The sequence below is a fragment of the Rousettus aegyptiacus genome, unplaced genomic scaffold (assembly GCF_014176215.1).
Source record: "Rousettus aegyptiacus isolate mRouAeg1 unplaced genomic scaffold, mRouAeg1.p scaffold_m13_p_4, whole genome shotgun sequence".
In the NCBI taxonomy this organism is placed as follows: domain Eukaryota; kingdom Metazoa; phylum Chordata; class Mammalia; order Chiroptera; family Pteropodidae; genus Rousettus; species Rousettus aegyptiacus.
The window spans coordinates 38869386-38880451 of NW_023416307.1; the positions used below are offsets into that span (position 1 = coordinate 38869386).

At 34.6% G+C, this 11066-nt stretch overlaps 1 pseudogene; it reads left to right on the forward strand.

Moving 5' to 3' along the window:
- The first annotated feature begins 9508 nt into the window (after positions 1-9508).
- LOC118602103 lies at positions 9509-9624 on the forward strand (annotated as a pseudogene).
- The last annotated feature ends 1442 nt before the right edge of the window (positions 9625-11066 follow it).

An 11066-nucleotide genomic window follows, 5' to 3' on the forward strand; every position in this document is an offset into this window, starting at 1 on the left:
AAACTTTTGAAAAGGATTATCTACTCTCCTTTAAAGTTTTGCTTTCTTATATGAAATTAACTCTTATTGAAATTAACTCTTTTTTTTTCGTGGTGTCAGAAAAAATGTTCATTCATTCATTTATTCAACAAAGATTTTTTTTATTATTTTAATGTGCCAGGTCAGTACCAATATTTGTCAATTCAACATCTCTATAAAAATGACCGCAAGATTATAGAAAAAGCTGTATGACCTTGGAATGGTGTTGTTGCTTCATTCAGCGAATATTTATTGGGCAACTACTGTGTGTCAAATATTGATCTAGGCACTAATTATTATAACAGATTAACAAGAAAAACAAGGTGTTTGATCAGCCAAGTGATTAACAGGGGCATTAGTTGGGTTATTATGATAAAGCATGATAAGTATGACTATAGGAGAAATACAGGTTGATCTTTGAGAAGGTAACTGGCTTTCATTTATTTATTTAACAATTTTTTTTAAATCTAATATATGCAAAGCATTGTTCTAGGAACTGAAAGTATAGCAAGAAACAAATCAAAGTATCTATTCTCACAGAGCTTCCATTCTTATGTAGGTCAAACCTACAGCACTGGTCTTTATCAGTACCATGCACCAAACCAGTATTTTCCAAAGAGTGGCATTCATACCACTAATAAAATATGGAATTATGTAGGTATGCACAGACTAATACAATAATAGTTAGCATTTCTGTTTAGTACTGTATTTTACTCATGCTTCATGATACAGGCTTTCCATTTGTGGTAGTATAGATGATTTCTTCCTAATTGAATTTATTTAATTTTAGAAACCTGAGTTCAATCAAAGAAGAGTAGTAAATAAATTTAGTAGATTGTATGTACACTTGGGGGAAAATGTTACAATGATGCACCAATTACAAAAAAAAAAAAAAAGGAAAACACAGCTTTCACCTAAATAAGATGTTGTCCAGGTGTCACCAGTCACCAGTGTCATTCCATTGCCCAAATTTTCAAGATAAACTTTTCATATTTTAAAGTTTTATAGCTGTATGACAAAGTTAATTCAAGGGAGAGAGAAGAAAACAGAATTAAAACATTCTTTATGCCAGTTTTCTTTAAACTGCTTGAAAGTAAGGAAAGTCTTATCTTATTCATAGTTCTCAACATGGTGTCCTGCACTTAGTAGGTGCTAAAATAAATGCTAGATTAAGGGATAGAATTAATAAAAGAAATGGGAAATACTTTATTCCACCATTCAAACTGCAGCGAATGCTCTGGCCTGACTAAATGTAATTAGTATAGGGTATGAAAAAGAATGGTCTCTCCAAACTAGTCTACAAGAACAACTCAAGACTTTGCTCTGAAGATTTGAGATCTACCTTTCTAATAGAAGGAACATAAAAGAAATTAACCTTTCACTATGTAACTACAAATCAATTGGTAAGCTTGCCTTTTTTTACTGCCATAGAAGAATAGGAATAATGAAAAAAAAACACTCACCAAGTTATAGGGTTTTTTTAGAGAACTAATTAAATTAAGACCCCATTAAGTAATATTTTACTACCACCAGAGTCTCTGTATTATGCTAACAATCAAAAGAGATCCTATAGACACTGCAAATTATAGACAGCTTTCTCTATTAACCTATAGAAACTAAAAATAGAGGAGTAACCTTTGAAAAGTAGCATCCTGACAATTTTATGTAAAAGAAAAAGTATCAAAATGCTAAAACGTGGCTACCTTCCATATTTTCTGCAGCTTAAAAATAAAATTTGATTTCCTTTATTTCAAAATGTTAATTTCTGCCATCTTTAGCTACAGAGGAAATAATTATCTATTTTGAGACTTTGAAGAATTAAAAGGTCTTTAAAGTTTTTGCTAATAGGAAATCTTAAATAGTTTAATTTCAAAGAACCAAGGATTTATTATGATGAACAGCCCATATTTTTTATTTTGCTATGACAATTTGAAGAATAATTCTACAATAGGCAATCTCTCACAATCACAATAGTTCAACAAGAATTATTCTCTTTCCAAACTGTGATTGTCTCAGTTACCAACACACAAATGAAGTTCACATACTGGTCCTGTTGATGTCATTCTTGGGTTTTCTTGTCAACTGTCATGAGAAATTGTCTCATTAGGCAGGTTGGTAGATGCCCACTGCCAAGTCCTCTTGCCTCATTAGACCAATTTCATAAGCCTTTCTGAATCTATTTGGTAGAAATGCGATCCAGACATCCATGTCTGAAATTAAATTTTCCCAGCAGTTATACCTCAGAGGTCATCTTTTTGCTTTCTTTTTCTCTTGGCTGTGGTATGAGTTGAATAGGCTAGGATGAAGATGAACTGCTTGGCTTTTAAACTTTCCATTCTCCAAGGAACATGCATATTGTCTCCTCAATTTGAACAATTGCTGGGAACAGGATTCGGTTCCTGGTCCTGCCTAAGTTCACTGTAAATAGCTTGACCAGGGGGAAAATAGCTTTCTTCCTCTTGCTAATATACACCTTTGATATACACTGTGTCTAGGTCCACTTACAAGTAGTTGCTATGTCGGTCCTTTGACTACCCTTGCAAGTCAATCAAAGGATTTGTCATTTCTCTGTAACAAAACAAATGATTTCTTAGTGCTGACTGACACATGATAAAAGATACTTGACAGAGAATGCATTTTGTAAATCAAACTATGGTAAATACAACACACAGAGCATGCTTTATTTCCAGTGACCAAATAAGCAAGGATTACTTATTCATTTATTTGTTTGCATATTTACATTCACATTTTTGTTTGGGGGCATGTCAAATAAGAGATTAGAAGGCAATTTTCACACAAAAGGCCCAAAGAAGCATGATGCTACCTTGCGGTAGTTATTTGATTGTTCTTCATAGTCTTTTTCCTTTCAATTGGCATTTAGAGAACTAGCCACACAAGCTGCTCTGTACCTTCCTGCATGATACCATTTCTTCCTGTTCTCCTTATCTATACCTGCGAGGATGCACAGCTTTCTCTTTTTTCTTTCTTGTGGGTTTGTGCAGTTTCTTGATGTTTGTGACAGGCCACGATAGGGGAAGCTTTTATCACCGTGGGGTTTGGAGGCCTCCGTAAATTGAAAATTGCAAATGAAATCCACTGGGCTTGAATTCATCAGCTATTATGTCAGATGACCTTTGGCAGCTGCTGATAAAAATGAGAGAATGTTAGCTCTGATCCAATTTTCAGCACTAACCATTCCTTTTCAAATCCATTCACAGTCAGGCAGCAGACACATGGGAAGTGAAAATGATAGGGTTTCAAGAGAACGGCATTGTGTTGCAGATTAAGATTTTCTCCCCCTATTTCTAGAGGTCGGCCCCCAGGTCCCTGTCTGGTATCTACCTATTGTCCAATCAGTTTCAATATCTGCTTCAGAGGACATGTTAGCCATCCTTACAGATAAGTGCTTACAGAAGAGAATGTTGGACTTAATAGTTTTGCTTAGGAGGCATCAAGGGTCGCAGTGTAGCAATATTGACTGGCACATGTTAGTTTAATCTGACATTCTAAGGAATGTGACACTAGATTCTTTCAGAGCTGTTGATCTCTAGGTGATTTTTGTTACCAGCTCTGGTTTTATAAAATTTATTTTTGCACAACTATTTATATTCATGAGTCAGAAATATTCTAAAATGTCTATCATAGCCAAGCAAAGGTGGCCTAAGCTAGTCTAAATAATGTATGGATGCTAAAATTATGAAACTGGAAGCCAGGTGACTTGTTTGTATTGTGCAATCCAGTTAAAGGTAAATGTCATCAGTAGTATTTCAGGAGCTAGATTATCCTGAAATAAATGACTTCCTACAGACTAGTAGGCTCCCCAATAAATATAATAAATTTTTATCATGAAGGGGAAAAAATTAGACTTGTTATTTTCCACTAAGGTAGCATGAACCAGCAAAATAACACTTTGGATGGTTGAGTCATCAGCATGATTTCTCCACCTATGAAACGCAGAAGCCTTCTGAAATTTTTTTAAAAAACTGAAATTAATAATTTTTTCTCCTCATTTGACTGCTCAGAAAAGAAAACATTTCTTTTAATCTTTGAAAATGCTTAGTTCATTAAGGGAATGGTCCCAAACAAATGTGAAGTTGAAAATCATCAAACAATTAAAATCCACATATCATTATAAGCATTTTCCAAAAAAAAATCTAATAAACTGAAAAGTATTAAATCTCTACTTATCTAGGTTTTCCTGGTATGCAGATTTACTTTCATATTTTCTTGACACTCTGTTGGTTAACATTACATGAAAACAGGTGTTCGTATGTTAATATGATTGCAAAAATACTTTTCACAGCACAGCATACTTTCTTTTTGATATATCAGTCCATAGGGTTATAGAACTATAAAGACACTTTCAGTGGTCCCCAACCTTTTTGGCACCAGGGACTGGTGCTCCTATGAGAATCTAATCCATGATGGTCTGAGGTGGAGCTGAGGCAGTGATGCTAGCCCTGGGGAGCGGCTGCAAATACAGATGAAGCTTTGCTCACTCGCTGCTGCTCACATCCTGCTGTGTGGCCCAGTTCCTAACAGGCCATGGACCGGTACCAATCTGAGGCCTGAGGGTTGGGGACCCCTGACTTAGATGACTCTTATAAATGCCAGTGCTTGGGGTGGCATATGTATCAGAGTTAAGTGCATATGTATCTATAGGATGTACATTAGCAATATAGAATGTCTTACTTTTGAATAGTAATTAAAATTACTTTTTTCACTATTATTTTCCCTGACTTTTCCCAGTACTTCTAAGTCCTTTTAAGAGAAGATAATTATATTGTCCAATGAGCATGTATGAATAAAATGCCTAATGATGAAATAAAAAAAAATCCATATGTATATTAAGTCAATTATTATTGAATAAGATTTTTAAAAACTTAAAGTCAAGTTGTAAGCAATGATTATATCTAAAATGAAGAGGGACTATCATCAAAAGATATGAATTTAGTATATTTAGGGCTGCCTTTGACCACAGATGATTAATTTTCTAGACTTTTTTAACCAACAACAGCACCCTTTTTAGACTCTCATAGATTTAGAAAGCCTTGAGACATGGTTTCCTGGCCCTGTACACCTCTGTTCATTTGGACTTCAGGGAAGTGATGGTCCGGCTAGCTCTATAAAAACATCACTACAAGTTTGGGTGGTTTAGCTAAACCACACTTCTGACTGAGCAGATAACAGCTCTTATCAAAAGGCTAAAGTCTGCACCTTCACAAGTTTATCGATGACTATGGTCACACATCGCTCAATTCATCCATATTCATGTATCAGTACTTGCTTCTCTGAGTTACAGTTTCCTTAAACCTCTACCCACCTTTAGCTTTTGCAATGAATACTCCCACTACTTCTCAAGAAGCAAATAATTTAAGAATGAGCATGTTCTTAGGTGACCGTAACTGTGACAGGCCTAATTTATTTAGCTTGGACCCAGTCAGCTAACAGGTCCCTGCCAGAAGAAATAGCAGCACCCACACTTGGCTGTGCCTTAGGCCTGGCCTGCAGCCACTGTGATCTGCATGCTCAGATAGACAAAGCAATTAGATAGGCCTGTTAAGTCTTATGTCTTCATTATTGATTTATAGTATGAACTCAGCATGATTATTGAACCAGACCAGCCAGTGAAACAATTGAGTCATTGATCTTTACATAGGCATGTATTTCCAATTTATATTTGGAGAGGAAATACATGGATATACCATTATTTCTGGTACTTTGTTCAAGGGCTTCAACAGAGATTTGGATAATTTATTGTTCCCACCTCCTGACATTTTATTCCCATTTCTTCTGCAGAAACACTATCCAATAGAACTCTCTGTTATGATGGAAATGTCCTACTCTATCCTGTCCAATGCTAGCCACATGTGGCTATTAAGTATTTGGAATGTGACTAGTGTGACTGAGGAGCTGTGTTTTTATTTTTATTTAATTTTAAATAGCTTCATATGGCTAATGGCTACCGTATTAGACAGTATAGCAGCTTTATAGCATACTAAACTTTTTTCTTCCCACCATCAATAGTACTTGTCAATTTTACCTTTTTTTCAAGACCCTGTTTAAATACTACCTCTTTTATATAGCCTTTATTGATTCTTCTACCTCAACATTCCCCCATCTCCCTCTGAATGCATATGATTTTATACCTTTGATCATTTTCTGCCTTGTATTGTAATTATCTGCTCTTCTGTATTACAGATTGCTTGAAGACAGGGATGGTGTCCACTCAGTAATGAGCTATCTACAACAAATATTTGAGGAATTAAACTGAGTTCTAGGTTTTATAGGAAGAGGATATTGTTTTTTTTTAATACATGCTAATTAGAAAAGCACTGACACTTTGTCATTCTTCCTTTCATGCCCTCTTTTTAAAATAATTGGGGGAAAGCCTATTATTTTTCTCTCTTCTGGTTTTTCTATTAGCCCTGAAGTAGAAGTATAAAGCAAAACTATTGTATTTTCTCCTTTCGAGGGTAGAAAACTTGGGCACACTCCTTCCTCATCTTCATAGACAACAACACAATGCTACACATGTAGGAAGAACTCTCTCAATACTTCTTGAGTCAATGAATAAATAAATGAGAATTATTATCCAAGTTTTGAGTATCTTTTTAGCCCCTAAATCAAAAAGATATGCTTATAATGGCTTCTAATGTTAGAGAAATTTCTTCTAGAATCTTTACATAAGATTCTACTTGTCAGCAAACCCCAAGAACTATCTTATATATGGATTGTTGTAGTAGTTACACAAAACAGAACTGTACACTTAAGAGAGTGAATTTTATTACATATAAGTTTTTCAAAGGTGAGTAAAAGTACCATGTACTTTAGTGCATGCTTATAATTTTAAGTAATTTAGCACTAAATTAACATTTATATAATACAGTATATGAATTTTATTCACCTGTGTGGTTTTTGTGATGCCATATGACATCCGATTGACTTCTGGGAATTAGTAAGGTAATCTGAGATAATTGTGCTATCATTAAAAGTTAGAAGACCTTGTTTTAAAAACCAGTTTTTCAACTTACTAATTAGAAATATTAATAATAACTACCACATTATATTATAATAACTTACACCTTTTGAATACATCCTATCTGCCAGGCACTATTCTCGGGACTCTATTTAGATTAATTCATTTAATCCTCCAACAACTCTATATGTCAATATTATTGTTCCCACTTTAAAGATGAGGAAACTAAGGCCAGAGGTTACACAGCAATTAAAGTGGCACTTGGCCATACTAGGTTCTCTGTAATTTTTGGTGCGTTTGACTGCTAGCAGGGTGGAGGCAGAAGACAGGTTTAAGCCACACATGGTGGCTCTTATCACCTCACCGTCTCTGACCTTGTAGTCTCTCCAATAAAGAAGGATAATATTATTTTCTTCCCATCTCACAGGGAAGGCTGCTATGAGGGTCAAATGAGATATTAATATGAAAATGTGAATACCTTTGGACTAATCGTGCTTGGTACTGTGCTTGGTGTTTTACATTAAGGTTGGTTTGCCTTTTTTGTGTATGTGAAAGTCGTTGACTCCAGATATGCCTCATTTGCTGACAAGAGGTCCTCCTCACTCTCATTTTCATAATCAGTCATGATCTCATTCAAGGAAATCCAGGGAAAGGGAACAGTAAAGATTTTGGCCTGCCGACACCTGATTATACAGCACAACTCTTTGGGCCATTTTTCCTTTGTGAAAAATCTGGGAAAGTGCGAAAGGAAGAGCAAATGGAAGGGAAGAAATGGAGGCTGAAGGAAAAAGTAGGCTAATCCCTCAGGCCTCACTCTGCAGAAACACAGCAATCCAGCACTTTCCTTTGCCCTCTGCCTGCTTCCATTCACCTCAGCTGGATGTTGTCAAACTCACAAAACACCAAATGGATTCCTAGTGTAAAACTTTTTTAAAAAATAATAAAATGCTTCATATTAGAGCACTTTGAAGTTGTTTCTTATTCCCTTAAATATATACATGAAATGCTTAGGGATTTTTTATTTATATGGAGTTTTTTAAAATGAGGTTAAATTGTTCTACCCAGTATTACTTTAGACATTTTATACCTATTCATTATCTGTGAATAAATTACTTTAACAGTATCACATGTCCATACACTTGTTTGTTAGCCTGTAAATTCCTAAAATTATGTCTAAACAGCTTTATGACTATAGAGCAAATGTTACTAATCAGTACCTTCCCCCGAAATGTTGTATTCATTTCCTTTTCATAAAAGCAATTATTCAGATGAATAAGAGCCACTGCCTTTAAGGAGTTCAGATTAGGTAGAGACTTCAAAGAAATGAAATTGATTATAATAAAATATAAAATACTTACTGTACTTCTTTATACTTCTTGTGAAAACAGCCTCCTGAGGATATACTTTTTTTTAAGTGGGGGAAGGAGAGAAGCTTTCAGAGTCAGAAGGAAATTGTTTTAGTCAATCCGTCCGGTGAATATTAAGTATGATTCAAGTCTAAAGCTGACATTGGCCATTCCTTTCAATTGTGAATAATAATAATAATAATAATAACTTCCATTCTTTAAGCGTTTACCACGTGCAAGTGCAATGCAAGACAAATAACTCTAGTAGCTACAGTCAGTAAACCCCTAAATCCCAGATCTTAAATTAAAAAAATCTAATAGATAGTAATAGAGTCTGATATGGGCCAGATGGTTCTTTGTGGCTTTCTTCTAAGTGATGATTCAAAGAAACACCCTCTTTCCATTCTGCAACTTTGACATCTCAGAGTCTCTCACTTCTAGCAATGTGGGTGGAGTAGAGAGAACACTTACCTGCCTCAGCTAGCAAGAGACATATCATTTCTCTTTATATTCCATTGGTGAGATTAGCCATATGACCTTACTTAGATTCTCAGGAAGCAGAAAAATATAGTTTAGCTCTATGCCAAGAAAAATGAAATAGTGAACCCATGTTGTGTTTACCATACCCAAGCATTGTGCTTTACCTATATTAACTCATTTAATGTTTATAAGAACCCTGGAAGATAGATGTTCTAAACTTCACTTCATAGATAAGCCAGAGATGCAGATGCAGAAGAATTAAATAAGCTTTCCAAGACACACAGTGGATGATGGAACCAAGCGAGATAAAACACATCCCATTTTTAATGAATTAAAATTGCTTTTAAACAAATATATATATACACATATATATATATTTGTGTGTGTGTGTGTGTGTGTACACACACACACACACACACACAAAGGATATGAAAAATGAAGAAATAGAGCTAGTAACTTGGTTATAAGAAATGTTCAGGCTCAAAAATAATTTGAAAAATGGACATCTAAGAGAAAAAAGTTTTTGCCTGTGAAATTAACAACAGCAATTAAAAGTTTAATGCTATACACAATGCTGACAAGTAGAAAAAATATTGAGGATGTGGTTCCATAGTGTAGTGGTTAGCATGATTGCTTTACACACAGAAGGTCCTGGGTTCATGCTCCAGTGGAGCCATGGTCCATGGTCTACAGCCATGCCACCCTGAACAAGCCCAATGTCTGATCTTGGAAGCTAAGCAGGTTTGGGCCAGGTTAGTATTTAGATGGGAGACCACCTAGGAAGACCAGTTGCTGTAGGCATAAATAATAATTTAAATAATTTAAAAATATATATATTAAAAGGAGTGTCACCAAAGTATTGATTGTGGTTGTTTTGTGATATGGATTTGTGGGTGATATTTCTCACCGATTAACCTTTAAAAATTATTTCATTTTATAAATATAAATAAATACACAGACTCACAGAATATAACTGCTTTACAGGAGATTTTAGTCTGGTCAATGCCTAGGTGAAAAAATCGATGGTGAGCCTTTACTTCAAACTGAGAGAACTCTGCCCATAGAAGTGAACATAGTAGTTTAAAGAAATATGGAGGCATGCAAGGTCCCCAAAATTTCCACTGTCTTGAAACAAAGAATGTTCTTATGACTATGAAAGGATGCGACAAATTTATTTCTGTGGCTTGTGGAATCTATCAGCATTTTATTGTCTTGCATGGAACTTGTGTCTATTAAATTCATTTCTATAAAGAAATATTAATTTTGACATTCATAAACCCAGAACATTAGTGCATAAAGATTATCACATAATAATAATAATAATAAACTATCTGCTAGTAATATCAATCATATGGAAAGCATGTAAAGACAGTAAATGAAGAATAAAGTGGTTTATAAAGACTAGATCCTGAAAAATTAGAAGGATATTGGTGGAGAGAGGCAAAAGGATGGAATGTTTTAGAGTGCTTATGTTTCTGGCCATTGGGGGAAATCCATTTTCAGTTTAACAACCAATTCAGACATGACTCTTTTACCACCAAAGGAAAATGCTAACCACCTTCCTTCTCTACTGTGACAGCATGTCAGTGATGCAGACTCAAGACATATTTAAAGACAAGTCATTTCTCATATTTTCTGTATTAGAACAAAGTTCCATGAAAATCAGTTGATAAATACTTGCTCCTTTAAGTAAATTTTGAGAGATTCCATTAGCAGAGTCCAAAAATAATCTGTAAATACCCAAACTAGGAAAGTGACAAAAGCCAATATAGATCAGCATAAGACCAAAAGAGTATGGGGAAAGCAAAATAAAATTTTTAAAAATAGAAAAGAGAGCTCTATAACCTGGATAAAAGAAAAATCTAATTGCTTGATTTTTCCTGATCAAAGCACAGTGTAAAGGTTTAACTGTAAGTCCATTTCATTAACTCTAGATAGTAGATTTGCTTTGCTAACTACACATGGTCGTCAAAAATAACATTAGTCAAATAAACTGTTAGCAACAGTTATTTTTGTAACATGGCCAGTTAGTACAGCAGCATCTTAATATTTTAATGCAAGATTTCCCAAAGTGTAGTTTATATAGTACTGATTTTGAGATATAGTAATAAGACATTATACAAATGAAGATCTTTTGCTGGGTGAAACAAATTATAAAAAGATTTATTTATGAAAAAACTATCAGACCTTTTAATACTAGTGATTACCATGGATCTGCAATGGGTAGGGGGAAGAGGGAAATA